The sequence below is a fragment of the Bos grunniens genome, chromosome 20 (genome assembly GCF_055505025.1).
Source record: "Bos grunniens cultivar Pamir isolate PY7600 chromosome 20, Bosgru_T2T1.0, whole genome shotgun sequence".
NCBI lineage: Eukaryota > Metazoa > Chordata > Mammalia > Artiodactyla > Bovidae > Bos > Bos grunniens.
Window position 1 is genome coordinate 47037945 of NC_141184.1, and position 16661 is coordinate 47054605.

General features: G+C 40.5%; 1 protein-coding gene across 2 annotated transcripts in view; it reads right to left on the bottom strand.

The window, feature by feature from the left end:
- ARL15 (ARF like GTPase 15) overlaps positions 1-16661 on the bottom strand; it is a 470719-nt gene that overhangs the window by 415532 nt on the left and 38526 nt on the right. The gene's annotated exons all lie outside the window — the stretch shown is intronic.

Here is a 16661-nt window from a genome sequence, read left to right on the forward strand (position 1 = left end):
GCAGATGACACCACCCTTATGGCAGAAAGTGAAGAGGAACTAAAAAGCCTCTTGATGAAAGTGAAAGTGGAGAGTGAAAAAGTCGGCTTAAAGCTCAACATTCAGAAAACGAAGATCATGGCATCCAGTCCCACCACTTCATGGGAAACAGATGGGGAAACAGTGGAAACTGTGTCAGACTTTATTTTTCTGGGCTCCAAAATCACTGCAGATGGTGACTGCAGCCATGAAATTAAAAGACGCTTACTCTTTGGAAGGAAACTTATGACCAACCTAGATAGCACATTGAAAAGCAGAGACATTACTTTGCCAACAAAGGTTTGTCTAGTCAAGGCTATGGTTTTTCCTGTGGTCATGTATGGATGTGAGAGTTGGACTGTGAAGAAGGCTGAGTGCCAAAGAATTGATGCTTTTGAACTGTGGTGTTGGAGAAGACTCTTGAGAGTCCCTTGGACTGCAAGGAGATCCAACCAGTCCATTCTGAAGGATATCGGCCCTGGGATTTCTTTGGAAGGAATGATGCTAAAGCTGAAACTCCAGTACTTTGGCCACCTCATGGGAAGAGTTGATTCATTGGAAAAGACCCTGATGCTGGGAGGGATTGGGGGCAGGAGGAGAAGGGGACGACAGAGGATGAGATGGCTGGATGGCATCACTGACTCGATGGACGTGAGTCTGAGTGAACTCCGGGAGTTGGTGATGGACAGGGAGGCCTGGCGTGCTGCGATTCATGGGGTTGCAAAGAGTCGGACACGACTGAGCAACTGATCTGATCTGATCTGATCTGACCATCCTCTTTTGAGTCTGGTCTCTCACCTTTGGTGCCCCAGGAAATAAAGACTTGAATAAGACTTAGAAGTTGCACTCATATTAACCCAATTCAAAGACTCTGAATGCTCAAAGTAGACACAAATACCAAAAGAACACAGAGTTCTGGTCAAGCTGACTTACTACTTAATGAAGAAATAAAAATCTTCCTGATTTCAACCCATTTTTAAAAATTTATTTATTTATTTTAATTGGAAGCTAATTACTTTACAATATTGTGATAGTTTTTGCCATACATGGACATGAACCAGCCACGGGTGTACATGTGTCCCCAGTCCTGAACTCTCCCCGCCATCCCATCCCTCTGGGTTGTCCCAGTGTACTGGCTTTGAGTGCCCTGTTTCATGCATCAAACCTGGACTGGTGATCTATATCACATATCATAATATACATGTTTCAATGCTATTCTCTAATCATCCCACCCTTGCCTTCTCCCACAGAGTCCAAAAGTCTGTTCTTTATATCTGTGTCTCTTTTGCTTGCTCTGTCTCACATATAGGGTCATCGTTACCATCTTTCTATATTTTTCCATATATATGTGTTAATATACTGTATTGGTGTTTTTCTTTCTGGCTTACTTCACTTTGTGTAATAGGCTCCAGTTTCATCCACCTCATTAGAACTGATTCAAATGCATTCTTTTTAATGGCTTTCTTATCCATTTGTCTGCCGATGGACATCTAGGTTGCTTCCATGTCCTGGCTATTGTAAACAGTGCTGCAGTGAACATTGGGGTACAAGTATCTCTTTCAATTCTGGTCTCCTCGGTGTGTATGCCCAGCAGTGGGATTGCTGGGTCATATCTATTTTCAGTTCTATTTTCAGTTTTTTAAGGAATCTCCACACTGTTCTCCATAGTGGCTGTACTAGTTTACATTCCTACCAAGTGTAAGAGGGTTCCCTTTTCTCCACACCCTCTCCAGCATTTATTGTTTGTAGACTTTTCGACAGCAGCCACCAGTGTGAAATGGTACCTCATTGTGGTTTTGATTTGCATTTCTCTGATACTGAGTAATGTTGAGCATTTTTTCATGTGTTTGTTAAACATCTGTATGTCTTCTTTGAAGAAATGTCTGTTGAGTTCTTTGGCCCATTTTTTGATTGGGTCATTTATTTTCCTGGTATTGAGCTGCATGAGCTGTTTGTATATTTTTTAGATTAATTCTTTGTCAATTGCTTTATTTGCTATTATTTTCTCCCACTCTGAAGGCTGTCTTTTCACCTTGCTTTTAGTTTCCGTCATTGTGCAAAAGCTTTAAGTTTAATTAGGTCCCATTTGTTTATTTTTGCTTTTATTTCCATTCCTCTAGGAGGCAGGTCTTAGACAATCTCGTTGTGACTTATGTCAGAGAGTGTTTTGCTATGTTTTCCTCTAGGAGTTTTATAGTTTCTGGTCTTACCGTATCAGAAATTTAGAGAAGAGCTAACAAACTGTGGTGTTGGAGAAGACTCTCAAGAGTCCCTTGGACTGCAAGGAGATCCAACCAGTCCATCCTAAAGGAGATCAGTACTTGGTGTTCATTGGAAGGAGTGATGTTGAAGCTGAAACTCCAATACTTTGGCCACCTGATGTGAAGAGCTGACTCATTTGTAAAGACCCTGATGCTGGGAAAGATTGAGGGCAGGAGGAGAAGGGGATGACAGAGGATGAGATGGTTGGATGGCATCACTGACTCAATGGACATGGGTTTGGGTAGACTCCGGGAGTTGGTGATGGACGGGGAGGCCTGGAGTGCTGAGGTTCAAGGGGTTGCAGAGTCGGACACGACTGAGCGACTGAACTGAACACCTATCCTACTCAAACTGTTCCAGAAAACTGCAGAGGAAGGTAAACTCCCAAACTCATTCTATGAGGCCACCATCACCCTAATACCAAAACCAGACAAAGATGCCACATAAAAAAAAACTACAGGCCAATATCACCGATAAACATAGATGTAAAAATCCTCAATAAAATTCTAGCAAACAGAATCCAACAACATATAAAAAAGATCATACATCATGATTTCAACCCATTTTTGAGAAAATTCTTTATAAAATGCACAGAGTATTTTCCCTGTCTTAGAGGGTCAGGGTACTCTAAACAGGATGAAACTCAGGTCATGGTCAAGCTTGAGATACCAACAATGACTCAAAGGTCATCCTTCTGGACACAGAATCATAGACTTGAATGAAACTTTCTGATGCCATAGTCAAACTTGTTTTAACAAATGGGGATGCCAAGCTCAGAAGTGAAGAAATGTGCCCTCAAGCATATAATCATCACTTTTCCCTATAGTTCCAATCTGAGTCATCAATTAAGAACATCTCCCTATTCTCCCAAGCTCAGTACCTGGAATGAAGTCCAGTTAATGAGTAAATCCCAGGATTTTCTGCATAGGCCTTGGCAATATGAGCAAAAGAAAAAAGTAAGTTTTGCCTGCTTCTTATCTCACCTCGTGGAGGGTGAGAGGTCATAGGAAGCAAAACTTGCTCATATTTGCTAGGAGCTAGGGGCTACAGACGGAAAACAGTGTTTCCAAGGTCAGAAGGTAACACCAACATGACTGTTATGGTCTTTGCAGGCCGGGACCGGGGGACGAGAGTCGACGAAGAGAAAGTGATGAAAAGAAGGACATGGGGGACCCAAGTCTCGAGTGAAACAAGGGTGCTTTATTCATGGCAGCGTGTGCTTATATATTGTTATACAAGGAAACTTTAGGCAAAAAATAAAGTTGAGCAAAAACACTGAAATCAGACGTATAACTACAGTAACTAAGAGAGTAACAATCGTCATAGGGCCATAACAACAGTAACTAGGGGAATAACAATTACAGGGCCAGAAGACAATCGATATCCTGATAAATAGGAACATGACTAAGTAGTTTTACAGAAAAGTAAAAGGTTACTGAAAGGAATCCATGTATGCGTTCCATCTCATGACCTCAGTCCTGAGAACTGCATGCAGCTCTGCTCGTTCCTGTTTTCCAGGAACTGATAAGGAACAGAGGGCCCTTGAGAAACAGAAAACAACATATAGGATTCCTTAAAATCAAACGTTCCCTGACACATGACTTCCCTACAGACCCAAGAGCGCCCCACTCTTGGGTGCCACTGGATCATTAACACCAAAGTCTTGCCAACCACATCCATCCTATGTGAGAAGCCTAGACCGTGATGTACTGAAGAAGGTAACACTTTCTTCCTTGCCACCCACACCCATTCATAGACCTCATTTTTAAATGCCTAATGTTTATGGTTCATAACCCAGTTTCCAAATCCAGCTGGACCATGTGAATTAACAAGGTAGATTTGACAAGATGTCCCACCATGTTCAAATTCATCAAGCTAACTCAGAAGGACCTCCGAAAATAATCAGTTGTGTGACTGTTGGCATAACTGACACCATCAAGGGCCTGTGCAGTTCTCCTGTCCTTCCACCGACCCTACCTAGGACTGAATTATGTGATTGTTAAGGGCTTTATAGTTAACAGATACTGTTTAAAAAATCATTGGAACCAGGTGACCTGTTAGTTAGCATAGAACCTATGGTTACGGAACCATAGGTTAGCATAGAACCTATGCTCTGTTAGTCTCCAAATAATGATAAAGCCCTTCACTCGCATACTCTAAGCACCCACTCGACCATCTTAACTTAGGACTGCATTTCCAGTTTATAAGCACGTACCCCCACATGCTGGGTTAACTATAATACTGTCCCAGTGGCCTCTCAGTAGTGCAGTGTGCAGCTGGGAATGCCTCCAATCATTGTACACCTGATCCAGATCCCATCCTGTAAGTTACCCTGTAAGAAACTGATCCATTGATTACATGGAGCTGCCTGCCTAGTTTTTCTCTCTCAAGCTACCTTCTCAGTTCAGAGGGCACTTTTCATTCTTCCATTCTCCATCAGTAGATCCCACAATGCTCAGGATACTGTCTAACCTCTAGAATCTCGCACTTGACATACAGTGGAGACTCAATAGATATTTGTCAAATTGAACTAGTCCTATGTTGGGTATGGAAATACTGGGACTAAATATGCAAAAACAAACCAGAATTTCAGTAGTCTAGGTTTTAATTTATTACATTTGTAATCATACAGCATATGTACTGAAAATATTCTTAGAGAATATCTAGTCTTTCATACAGCAGAAAACTGAGGCTCAGGACAGGTAAATGAGTATCTCATATTTACCTATTCCACAGGTTACAAAGCTGGATCAATCTTTCTCACATGAGTGTGTGTGACATACACATACACCCATGACCACCACCTCTTTTTGAGGGGAACAGGAAGAGTCATTTGCTCTTATCATCTAGGAATGGATAAGCAAAAATTCCTTATATTCCTATATAAGACTAAAATTGAGGTTTCACATTAATGTGTCTCAGAGGATAATGTGCTATGTTTAAATTAATAGTGTAATAAATTAATACTTACTGTGCTACATTTATCTATGATAATGCATATTTTCAATACAAGGTCTTCCCAGAAACTCAGTAAATTAGTAAAGGAATATACACTCTGAGATGAATGTTTATATGCATTTTAAGGACCATTTCTGTTCAGGATCTGTTATCTCAACCTCTCTCATTTAAGAAACCTTTTTTCCAACAAACCTTTCTATACACAAAACATCTGTCTCCCACACACAGTCCTAAATGTGGATATTCCTGCCTCTCTTCAACAACCATTTTTTCCCCTAAGACTTAAGCCACCATCAAGCTTCTGGTTTTAATGCTGCTTTACAAATGAGGCTAGACTCATAAGAAGTAGGATTAAGGGTGATTTTTAGTGAGAATCATTCAAATTCATCATTTTCATAAGAGAACAACAAGGCCCAGATTATAAAGTATTTTGCCCAACAGTATTCAAGTAAACAGTAGAGCTTAAATCAGAACATACCTTTGAATCCACAAAGCTGCCTGCTTTTATGGCACTGATTTTTAGACTCTCAAAGCACCAATACTGACAAACTGTCTCTTCCCTAAAACATAACCAAACCCCAATTACCTATTTTCATTCCTTTGTTAGTAACCATATTGCTAGTTCATATCCCATGTCTAGACTGCTGTGTTTTATTCTTTCCTCTTATAACAGCAAACAATTTTCTCCTCTCTATTAAGTAAAATAATGGTAAAGTATACTGATCTTTCCTCCTACAAGCAAAGCTGAGATTCCTTCTTGTATTCTTCATGTGAGCTCATTTAAATGAACATTTTCTGGTTCTAAATCTGTTAAAAGTTTCATCAAAGTTCTATCTTAGCTTACTTCACCCACTTACATAACATTCAGTTTGTTATCTTTTCAAATTAAAAGTTTAGACAGGAAATTAGAGGATGAAATTTAGTGAAATGAACAGGCACTTCTATTTCTCTTGCCGGGTACCAGCAACAGAAAGTAGCATTTGGAAACATAATGGACATAAAGGGAGTCTCCGGGCAGTAAAACTTTTGGCTTATCTTTTCATCTTGGTTGAATTCATGTGATGGGGTGGGAAAACAGGATAACAATATAGCAAATTTTCCACATTGCTGCCTACAATTGTTGGGGAAACATTAAGGCAGAGATTACGGGGCCAATGGCACAGCACTGTTATATGTTTTTCTTTTTAAAACATTAATCATAGGCTAAAGTGATTTATGTATTTGTAAAAAAAATAAAATTACCCCCAAATCATAATATTAATGGCTTTGTGGTAACCCAGCTACAATTAGTAATTTTCATTTTGAGCCTGCACCAGATAAAGCTGAAGAATAGTAGCTGAAATGTCCCAGTTAATCTATCATTGTCATCGTTAACAAAACAAGATTAGAGAGCATTCAAATATAATGAAGCAACGTTTAAAATTTTTTCAACCCCCATAGCAATGACAGGAAAATAATCTCAATTTTTAAAAGATAAAGACCGAAGGGAAAAGGCAGTATTTTAATCATGGAGTATAAGATGAATGTATACTTCCTAGCCCATTGTCCAGAACCTGCCAGGCCCCACAGAGAAAGGAAACAGGAAGGTGAACCAAGACACATAATGAACCAATGGGGCAAAGGGTGAAACAGCAATCCTCTATACCTGGAGGCCTTCCAAAATCACATCCATCCATACATTCATTCATCTGACAATTTCTAAAAGCTTACTCTGGGTCAGGCAGTATTCTGAGCAACAGGGATAGATAGCGCAGTGAACCAAGAGAGACAGAGGCCTCTGTCTCCTTTACAAATCTCCAATTCCGACACTGCCTTTAGGCTCTAAGAATGTACTTCCAACATGGTACCTCCAAATCACACATCTAAAGTCAAGATAATCTTCTTTGCTTCCCAAATATTCCTTCTGTGTGTTCCGTGTATCAGGCAAAGATATCATCATCTACTCAGTATCTCCTGGCCACTGTTAAGTCACGTTTAAACTCCAACTTGTTGTAATGATCCACACTGATAAACAGAACTGTCAGTCTCTAATAAGGATAAAAAGCTCTCTTAATATCAGATTTTAGAAACATTACTCATTTTTTAAAAACAAAACAAAGGTCCTCTTAATTCTTGGATAATTTTGCTTTTATTCTTTTCTTCTCTAATTATGTATCTTTTCCATATACCAAAACTTAAGGTAACTTTATGCTTAAAAATATTTTACTGATCACTCTATCATGCTTCCCTACAAATAAACTATGTAACTAACATCTTAAATTTCAAACTGACCACAGGTTTTTGCTTTTTGTTGTTGCTGTTGTTGGTTTTGGCCACATTATACAGTTTATGGGATCTTAGTTCCCCAACCAGGGATTGAATTCAGGCCCTGGACAATGAGACCATGGAGTCTTAACCACCAAACCATAAGGGAATTCCCATAAACTGAGCATAGGTTTTAAATGTTTAAAAATGTTTTTTTATGGATTGAGTTCATAAGATTATTATTGGTCCACAATTGATCAAAACAAATATGTAATAAGTATTGATAAATCTATTAAAATATGAAAAGTAAAAATTTTTGGAAATATACATCTTTTAATGGAATGGGTAGGCTATATGTTTCACAGAATATAGAGGATTATTAGTTATTGACAGAATGAGAAATATAGCTCAACAGCAATTCTATTTTTCATATTTTTATATACAGATAAGCTTTGAGGGGAGAAGGCAATGGCACCCCACTCCAGTACTCTTGCCTGGAAAATCCCGTGGACAGAAGGGCTTGGTGGGCTGCAGTCCATGGGGTCGCTAGGAGTTGGACACGACTGAGCGACTTCACTTTATTTTTTCACTTTCATGCACTGGAGAAGGAAATGGCAACCCACTAAGCTTTGAGGAGCTTATTCTTATAAATAGGTGGGCACAGAAGATTTGCTACAGTGATTTCACTTGATTCTTTCAACTCCTCCTACTCATAAGACAAAAATCATACTTCAACTTACTGATGTTATTTTTAGCGACCCAGCTGGCAATTTGAGTGTATTTGCCTTCAATGTTGTCAAAAGCAAAAAACTGACAATGACTTAACTGGTCATCTTAGACTTATTCACTGTCTTAACACCAACACCATAGTTTGAATTTTCCCTTTGTTTTATGCCCCAGAGGTTTTCATACCTGAAAAAGACTCAGGAGCGAGATCAGTGGCTTCTCTCCTAACTGGAAGGAGTGCAGTTGTGAAAGGGGGGATGTCAGAAGAATTTATACAGACAGACACCAATTTCTTCAACAATCATCTCAATGCCACAAACCTCTTGGAATGTCTTTGTGTATCCCAAGGGCAGGTATTACCAATTCCAACCCACTGATTGGAGCTCTGTTCATTTATTCATTCATTCATTCCACAGATAAGTTCTGAGCACCTGCAACACGTCAGACACTTATCCAGATACTGGAGGTACAACCGTGAACAAAGCAAGTGAGACTCTCTGCCTTCATGGATCTTTCAAGTGGGAGTGCACGACCTGTGAGATGTGTGATTGGTGCCACATCCAAAGCTGCCTGAGCCTACTGGAGTCTGGGCAAAGCTCTCTGTTCTACCCAACCCAAAGTACCATATACCCATGTAGTCAGCACATACTTATTGAGCATTTACTGCATGCCAGAGCCCTAGCCCAACTCAAACGAATACAGAGGACACAGACTGATTCTCCAACATGCAATAAGCATAAAGCCTCCCATTCATATTCTCTTTGTATAATATTTTAAGTCAATGTTCAAATAAATTTGAGTTCTACATGGCAAAGACCAAATGATCCCCAGAGTCAAGTACATTCTCCTCTATAAACATAATATTAACCTATTGGCTCTGCTTAAAATCTAAAACACAATTGTGTTCCCAAGTCATGGATGTGAGTAAACCATACCCTTCCGAGTGGCTGCATTCTAGAAAAAGTTTTAATTGTTGACAAAATTCCTATCAAGAAAAAAGTACTAGTCCTAAGGACTAAACTAAACATGTGTCAAAAAAACAGTCAATCACCTTTAAAAAGAGACAACATAGAAATACTCATTTCCTAGGGGGAAATTTTCCATCAACCAGATATACTCTTGTTAAAGACCATCATGTCATTTGCATCAGGAAATATTAAACATTTTAAGTTCCTAAGTTAAATGACTCTAAAGTCTATCAAGAACAGAGCCTCTTCACCTAACCACCAGTTGATAATAACCAAAAGAAACTTTCCAAAGACCTTTATAGAGAACGATCCTCATGTAACTAGTCAATTTTCTACTGTCTCTTTTTTGTTTTGCCTTTTAAATCAGAATATCCACAGTCAAGAAATGAGAAATGTTTTATTTCATATATAAAGCTGAGTTAAGAGAGAAGACAGAATTTCTTCTCCACATGTGAATAATAGACTTGTAGTGACAGCCACTGTTTCATACTGTTAAGCCTTGAAAGCAAAGGCAGCTAGCAGAGTGAGGAGGAGTATCTATAGAGAACAGGGCACAACCTGAAGGCTAACTCGTAACTCTGCCTTCAGCTGCACAACAGCCTAACCAAGAGAACAACCTGGGATACAGTATATTGTTCATTAACATTGTAACTCAAATGAAGGAAAATGCTCTCTAAGGTTCCATCTAGATCAAAATATTCCAAGTCAAAAAAAAAAAAAAATCAAAACTTCAGCAAGGTTTCCCTTGCCTGGCTGGAGGGTAATAAAGTGTGCTGGTTGAGGATTTAAAATTCAGCATAAATCCACTCAAATTCAAGCTCCAAATCCTGTCTCCACCACGTGGAAAAGACATTTAACCACATTATGCCAAGTTGTCTCTATGAAATCAGGGCAATATTAATAATAGTGCCTTCCTCACAAGACTGTAGAGAGTTAAATAATTTACCTATAAAGGCCTTAGCACTCTTAGTAAGTGCTCAGTAAATGTCAGTCGTGATAATAATGATGGTGATAAAGAGCCATCAGATGCTGGGGATAAAGGGAGAAATACAGTGACGTGGTCACTGCCCTCGCTGAGCTTACAGTGACAGAAAAACTAACAACAAAGTCTAAGGCTGTGCAACAGTGACTTTGGCTGGTCAAAGACTCTAGAGTGCAAAGAAAGGGAACACTTAGAAAAGAGTGTTTAATCCAGGTGTTGGAGGTCATGGAGGGCTTCCCAGAAGAGGTGACAGCTCATCTTTCTAGGATGAGAGGACAGCATGTACAAAACACTGGAAGTAAAAACAAGAGAACAGACCTGGAGATGAAAGCAGATGAGTATGTCTGAAATACACAGAGGGAGGGAGGGAGGGAGGCTGGAGGGAGAAGAAGAAGTATAGAGAAAAGGCTAAATGGATAAGTAGGGCCAGTCCACGAGGGCACCTTATAAACTCTGTTAAAGATTCTGGGCTTTAAGAGCTAAGGGAGGCTGCTGAGAAGTTTACAACATAAGCACATCTGCATTTCACAGACTATGCTGATTAAAGAAGGGAGGATTGAGAGGAGGCAAGACCAGAAAGAGATGACCAGCTAGGAAGAGGCTGCTAGGGTTTTCTAGGCAAAAAAAAAAAAAAAAAAAGGTGGTGCTAGAACCTGGGTAACAGCAGCAAAGAGGAGAGATGAGGAGGATGGGAGAGGTCCCAACCTAGGGAATGATAAGATGATCAGGCAGGAGTCCAGTTCCCGGCGTGGCCACTGGATTGCCTGTTGCTCCAGTCACCCAGAAAGGAAGCACAGGCCGTGAGCAGGTTGGGAGTAGAAAGAGAGTGGGGCTGGCAGAGGTCAGACGCGGTGTGAAGGGCCACCCAAGTGGAGCTGTGCTGGAATCACAAAGGTCTGCAGCAGACAAGTCTTGATGATGAGGGGAGAGGAAACATTCTACATTCCCCAGAAGAATACACCTAAACCAAACAGATTTTATCTTGCTCTTATACAGGCTCCAATTTCTAAAGATGACTCAAAAAACATGGCAATCCTGTCCATCTCACACATTTCATGGTGTAACTCTCTTGCTGTATAAATGGAAAATAGGATGAATATTTGTAGCTCTCATCAAGTTTGTTAAACCTTAAACTTTAAATCCCCCTGCCAGGGAAGTCAGGAACATTAGCTAGATATTCTTGTTCTTCTTGAGAATATTATTTTGTTTATTAAAGAAAGCAAACAATCATAAACTCTCACTTTCTAGATTATAATGCATATAACCCTCCACTTCTACCCTCCAGAATAAAATTGTCAAAATACAAATGTACACTAACCACGTGTGCATGTGTCTGTGGACAAAAGTATATATAATATGCTGATATTCATAAATAAAATACTAGACTTGATCCTGCAGCATAAAGCCTCAGTTATCCATCTAACTAGAAGCTGAACTTGTCACAATCATGAAATCACACTTGCTGCCGCACTATGTGCTCATTCAACACGTGCTCTGGCAATGGCTACAGGCAACCTTCCTCAAAGTGTGTTGCCGTGCCTGAAGCTGAAGCGCAGATCAATCTGCTTCAGCTTATTTCCTTTTAACACAGCAAACTGTCCCCCAATGTATTTCTTTGTAAGACAGCAAACTGTCCAATATCCATTCTCTTCTCCCCTTCAGAAATAGAACCCCCCGAGTCTTAGCTCCTTACCAGAGGCCCCATTTTCAAGTCTCCTCTACAGTGATGCAGTCATGTGACTCAATTTCCAGGACTTAGGAGGTGAGGGGAAGTGTTGTGTAGTACTTCCAGGTCATGCCCATAAAGGAACTACTTGGCCTCCATTTCCTCTTTCCCAAAAAACTAACAGACATAGGAGTGCTGAGCTGTCTTCAACCTGCATAGGAACAGAATAATCTAAGCAATAGAACACACACTAGAAGGAGCCTGAGCCATAAAGGACTCATGAAGCAAAGCATAGACTCCAAACTGACTACCAGCTTAGATTCTGATATGAAATAGATCTTTTTACGACCCTGTTATTTTAATCTTTACTAAAACAGCCAAACCAATAACTTAACTGGTTTCTATTCCACTAAAGTCTACTATCATGCTGAATTTCTTTAATTAAGGTGTGGCTCCTTTTGCCTTGGAGCTCTTTATTTATCATGACTGCAGACATTTCAGGATCCCACACAATTTACAATAAATATTTAAGCTGGAGTCTTCAAGGACATGAAAACCAAGTATAGTCATGGTCATATATTAAACCTGCTCTTTAGTTTGTTGCCAGAGCAGGGATTTGCAGATCCCATGTTGGAGAGTGTCAGTCTATCTGGTACATATTTTACCTTGGTGTCTTACAGAACAATAACATCCTAAACCCAGCATCAGGACTTGCCTATCTTGATTTCCTTTCCCTCCAGGAATGATGACAGATTCTACCAAGTTCTCTATACTTCCCTCTTTGGTGTCTGTGATACACAGAACTCTGCTTCCTGTCCCCTCCTCCACAGATGTCCACGTCCTAATCCCCAAAACCTATGAGTATGTTACCTTACATGGCAAAAAGGGGGGTATCACAGGTTTGATTAAGGATCTTGAGATGGGAAGGTTAGGCTGGATTATCCAGGTGCACCCAATTTAATCACCCTTATAAAAGAGAGACAGGGGAATTAGAGAAGATGTGATGACATAAACAGAGATATGACAAATGAAGCAGAAGTTGAAGTGAAGCCACTGCTGGAAGGGGACCATGAGCCAAGGAACACAAGCGGCCCCTAGAAGCCCCAAAGGTAAGGATCGGATTGTCCTCTAGGGCCTCCAGAAAGGACACAGCCCTGCCAACATCTTGATTTTAGCCCAGTGAGACCCACTTCAGACTTCCCACCTCTAGAACAAAAGAATAAATGTATGTTGTTTTAAATTTGTGGTAATTTGTCTCAGCAGCAATAGGAAACAAACACTGTCCTTACATGTAGCACTATATGTTGCAAAAACTCAAAGTTTAGGACAGGATTTGTGCAGGCTTAAAAAGCTAGTTGTAATAATATATTTTACTAATAGTATCATTAATATTTAATATAAGACTGCTTTGCCATTTATTGTTATCAGGAATGAAAGCTCTTGCAGCCCTCTCCTTAAAAAAAAAAAATCCAGAAGTTGAGTATGAGCATTGTGGCAGGTGCAAACATCATAGCTAGACAAAAGGAAAACCACTACTGAGTGAATCTTTACATCAGGAAGAATCTAGATCTCATTTTTACAAGCTCTGTTATAGTTCTAAAGGATGAATGTTTGTTTGCTAGTAAAACAGCATTTGATACTTTCTGCAACGTCAAAAGAATTCAAAGTGGTTTTAAAGTTATTATTATTCATCAAAATTTCTAACTATGCATGGTATTTACTGCTATTATTTAGTTTAAATCGCATTCATCACTAGATTGAACTTGAGTTCATGCAGGAGCTGCTTAAAGAAAGGTGCAACAATCAGCCCATGGGGTCCGTGTGCCTTAAACAGTACCGTCCTGGATGGGGCACGATTAACTGACCCGGCCCCATTCATTTTGCCCTCTGAGATTTTGGTTTTGACCAAGGGGTTCACACTCCAACACGGAAGATGGTTAGATGCTCCAATGACCACTCCAACCCTCACCGAGCTTCTAGCCATCACCAGCTGGTTGTCCACCACTGTGCTTCTGGCTCTGTTAACAATTAGAGACGTCTGGTGGCGACTGCAGGTCCCTTTGTGGGTGTTATGCCTGACATTCCAAAAGGAAGTCCTAAACTATGCCCTAGCATGCCCTCTAGCCCAGAGTTAATCCACACCTGACTGCCAAAGGTTCATTTCAAGATCACATTCTCAAGTATGGCCTGTTGCCATTGCTCGAATTTCATAAAATCATAGACCCACAATTGTAATGCAAACTCTTGGCCTGAGCTTACTTCCTCTTCTTCCTCCTGACCAGAACCCAGTGAGTGTTGTTTAATACTCAGAATAGTCTAGATCCATATAACAAGGCTTCTTTTGTTTCAAAAACTAAATTACCTCTTTGTAAGACATCACCATATCACATTTGTGAGAACACACACTCTGTCCTGTGCTACATGGCACAGGAAAGAGAGTTATCTCCTGGGACCAGATGCTTGGTCTAAAGATTTTTTTCTGCTGTGCACAATTTCAATTCACTTTAGAATTTAGGAGCCCTTACAACTCCATCAGCAACAGTGTGTAAGTTTCCCTACCCATACCTTAAGGTCCCTGCCTAGAAAATTGAGTTAGGATTTTTCTTTAGCTTCCTAAATTAAGACACTCTAAATATGCATCACTTTCTTTCAATGTCTAGAGAAACCTTTATCCACTCCAAACACTGGAGAGAAAAGTGGATGGCATGTAGAGGATATCCTTTGTTGTTTCCAAGTAATGGTTTTGATTAAACTTTGTAATGTTTAAGGTTCAGGATGTCTCCACCTGCACACAACACATTTACTTTGAGACCTTGGAAGTTTTCAGCGTGTCTGTCTTGTAGGGTCTTGGCATATTTCAGATTATGGATGCCAAATAAGTAAGATGCATGGCTTTCCTCCTCTTAGTTTTTTAAGAGCTTAATCAGCTGTTTTGGGGGCAATGTTAGAGGCAGATAGAAACAAAAGGTCAACTATCTGACACCATCTCTCATCTCAGACACTCACTTATAATCTTTAGCTTCCTCCTTTACTTTGTTTTACTTAAAACTTAGCATCTGTTTTCAATGGGTACTAATAAGCTTTTCACGTGTAAACTTTATTTACATTTTCCTAACATTTGTTCCCCTACCTATTTTAGACTGCTTGGGCTGCCATAACAAATTATCATAGAACGGCTGGCTTAAACAACAGGAGCTTCTTACTGTTCTAGAGGTTAGAGGAGATCAGGGTGCTGAAACAGTCGGGTTCTGGCAAGAGCTCTTTCCCCTGCTTACAGGGAGCATGGGCACCAGAGGGGGAACCTGACAACACTGGGACTGCTGATTTAGGAACTGTGCTTAGTCCTTCCTTGATTACCTAGCCTCTGGCCTGGGCCCATGCAGGTGTCCATCTCTGCTTATTTAATGAAACTCTTGCTGTAGACTAATGCTAGGGCAGATGAAAACTGTCCCTAAAGGAGAGTACTGTGGAGTGATTTGTGTTCTCACCCAGAATTCGTATGCTGAAGCCCTAACACCAGCGTGATGGTGTTTGGAGACGGGGCCTTGGGGAGGTAATTAGGTTTACATGCAGTCGTGAGGGGATGGCAGTAGCTCTTAGAAGAGGCATCAGAGAGTTTGCGCTCTCCCTTTCTCTGTGCTGAGTCAGGAAGGCAGCCTCCTCCAGATTATTCAACTGGAGAAGCACAGCTGGCCAAGAGCCTCCAGCTGCCACACCTGTAGGTCCACCCATCATGCGTGCTGAGGCTGCACTTTTGCTGGGCTGATACCAGCCAGTGCCTGGGCATACTGGTATGCGCCTGGGAGGTCCAGAGTCAGGCCTTTCCTGCCCATTGCGGGGCTCCTCTCAACAGGCAGCTTTGTTCACAAAGGTCCAGTCAGCCCAAACAAGACTTTCTCAGAACCCTGTGCATGCGTGTTCAGTCGCATCCAACTCTTTGTGACCCCATGGACTGTAGCCCACCAGGTTTCTCTGTCCATAGAATTCTCCAGGAAAGAATACTGGAGCGGGTAGCCACTCTCTTCTCCAGGGCATCTTCCCAACCCAGGGATCAACCCCTATCTCCTGTGTCTTCTATATTTGGCAGGCAGATTCTTTATCACTGTGCCACCTGGGAAGCCCCAAGAGACCTGATGCAGCCAAATAAATATTTAAAAAGAAATAAACATCCCTCCATTTCCTGTTTATTCTCAAAACCCCTTCCCTAGCCCTTCAAAGGGAAAAAGTCAAGGTACTTTGTTGTTGAATCTTTACACTAGAAAAATCCTTTAATGGTCATCTATCAATACACAGACACAACCCCATATTTCTGAATTATGAAATGGGCTCACAATACTTGAATCAAGTGACAGATGGATGAAAAAAAAATCCAAACATACTAACATTTTCTGTATTTTTGTGTTGTCAAATATACATACAAAAAATACATAAAGCAAATAATATTGTTTAAAGAATAACTCTACAGCCAACTCCATGGGCCCACCATTCAAGTTAAGAAGCAGAATATTAGTAAAACTCTTATTAAGGTCTTTTTTCTTGCCTCCACTCCCCTAGAGCAGAATTTCTCAGCCTCAGCACTGCTAACATTTTGGGTCAGATAAGTACTTAAAGTGCTTACCCAGTGTATGGGTAGATGTTGAGAAACACCCCTGGCCTCTTCCAGGAGATGCCAGAATTATGCCACCACCGCCCTCAGTAATACCAACCAAAAATATCTCCAGACATTGCCACATAGATTCTGGAGGGCAAAATCACCCCCTAGTGAGAACTGCTGCCCTAGAGACAATGACATCTGAAACTCTGCTTTTCTTTACAGTTTATCTATACGTTGTTGCTG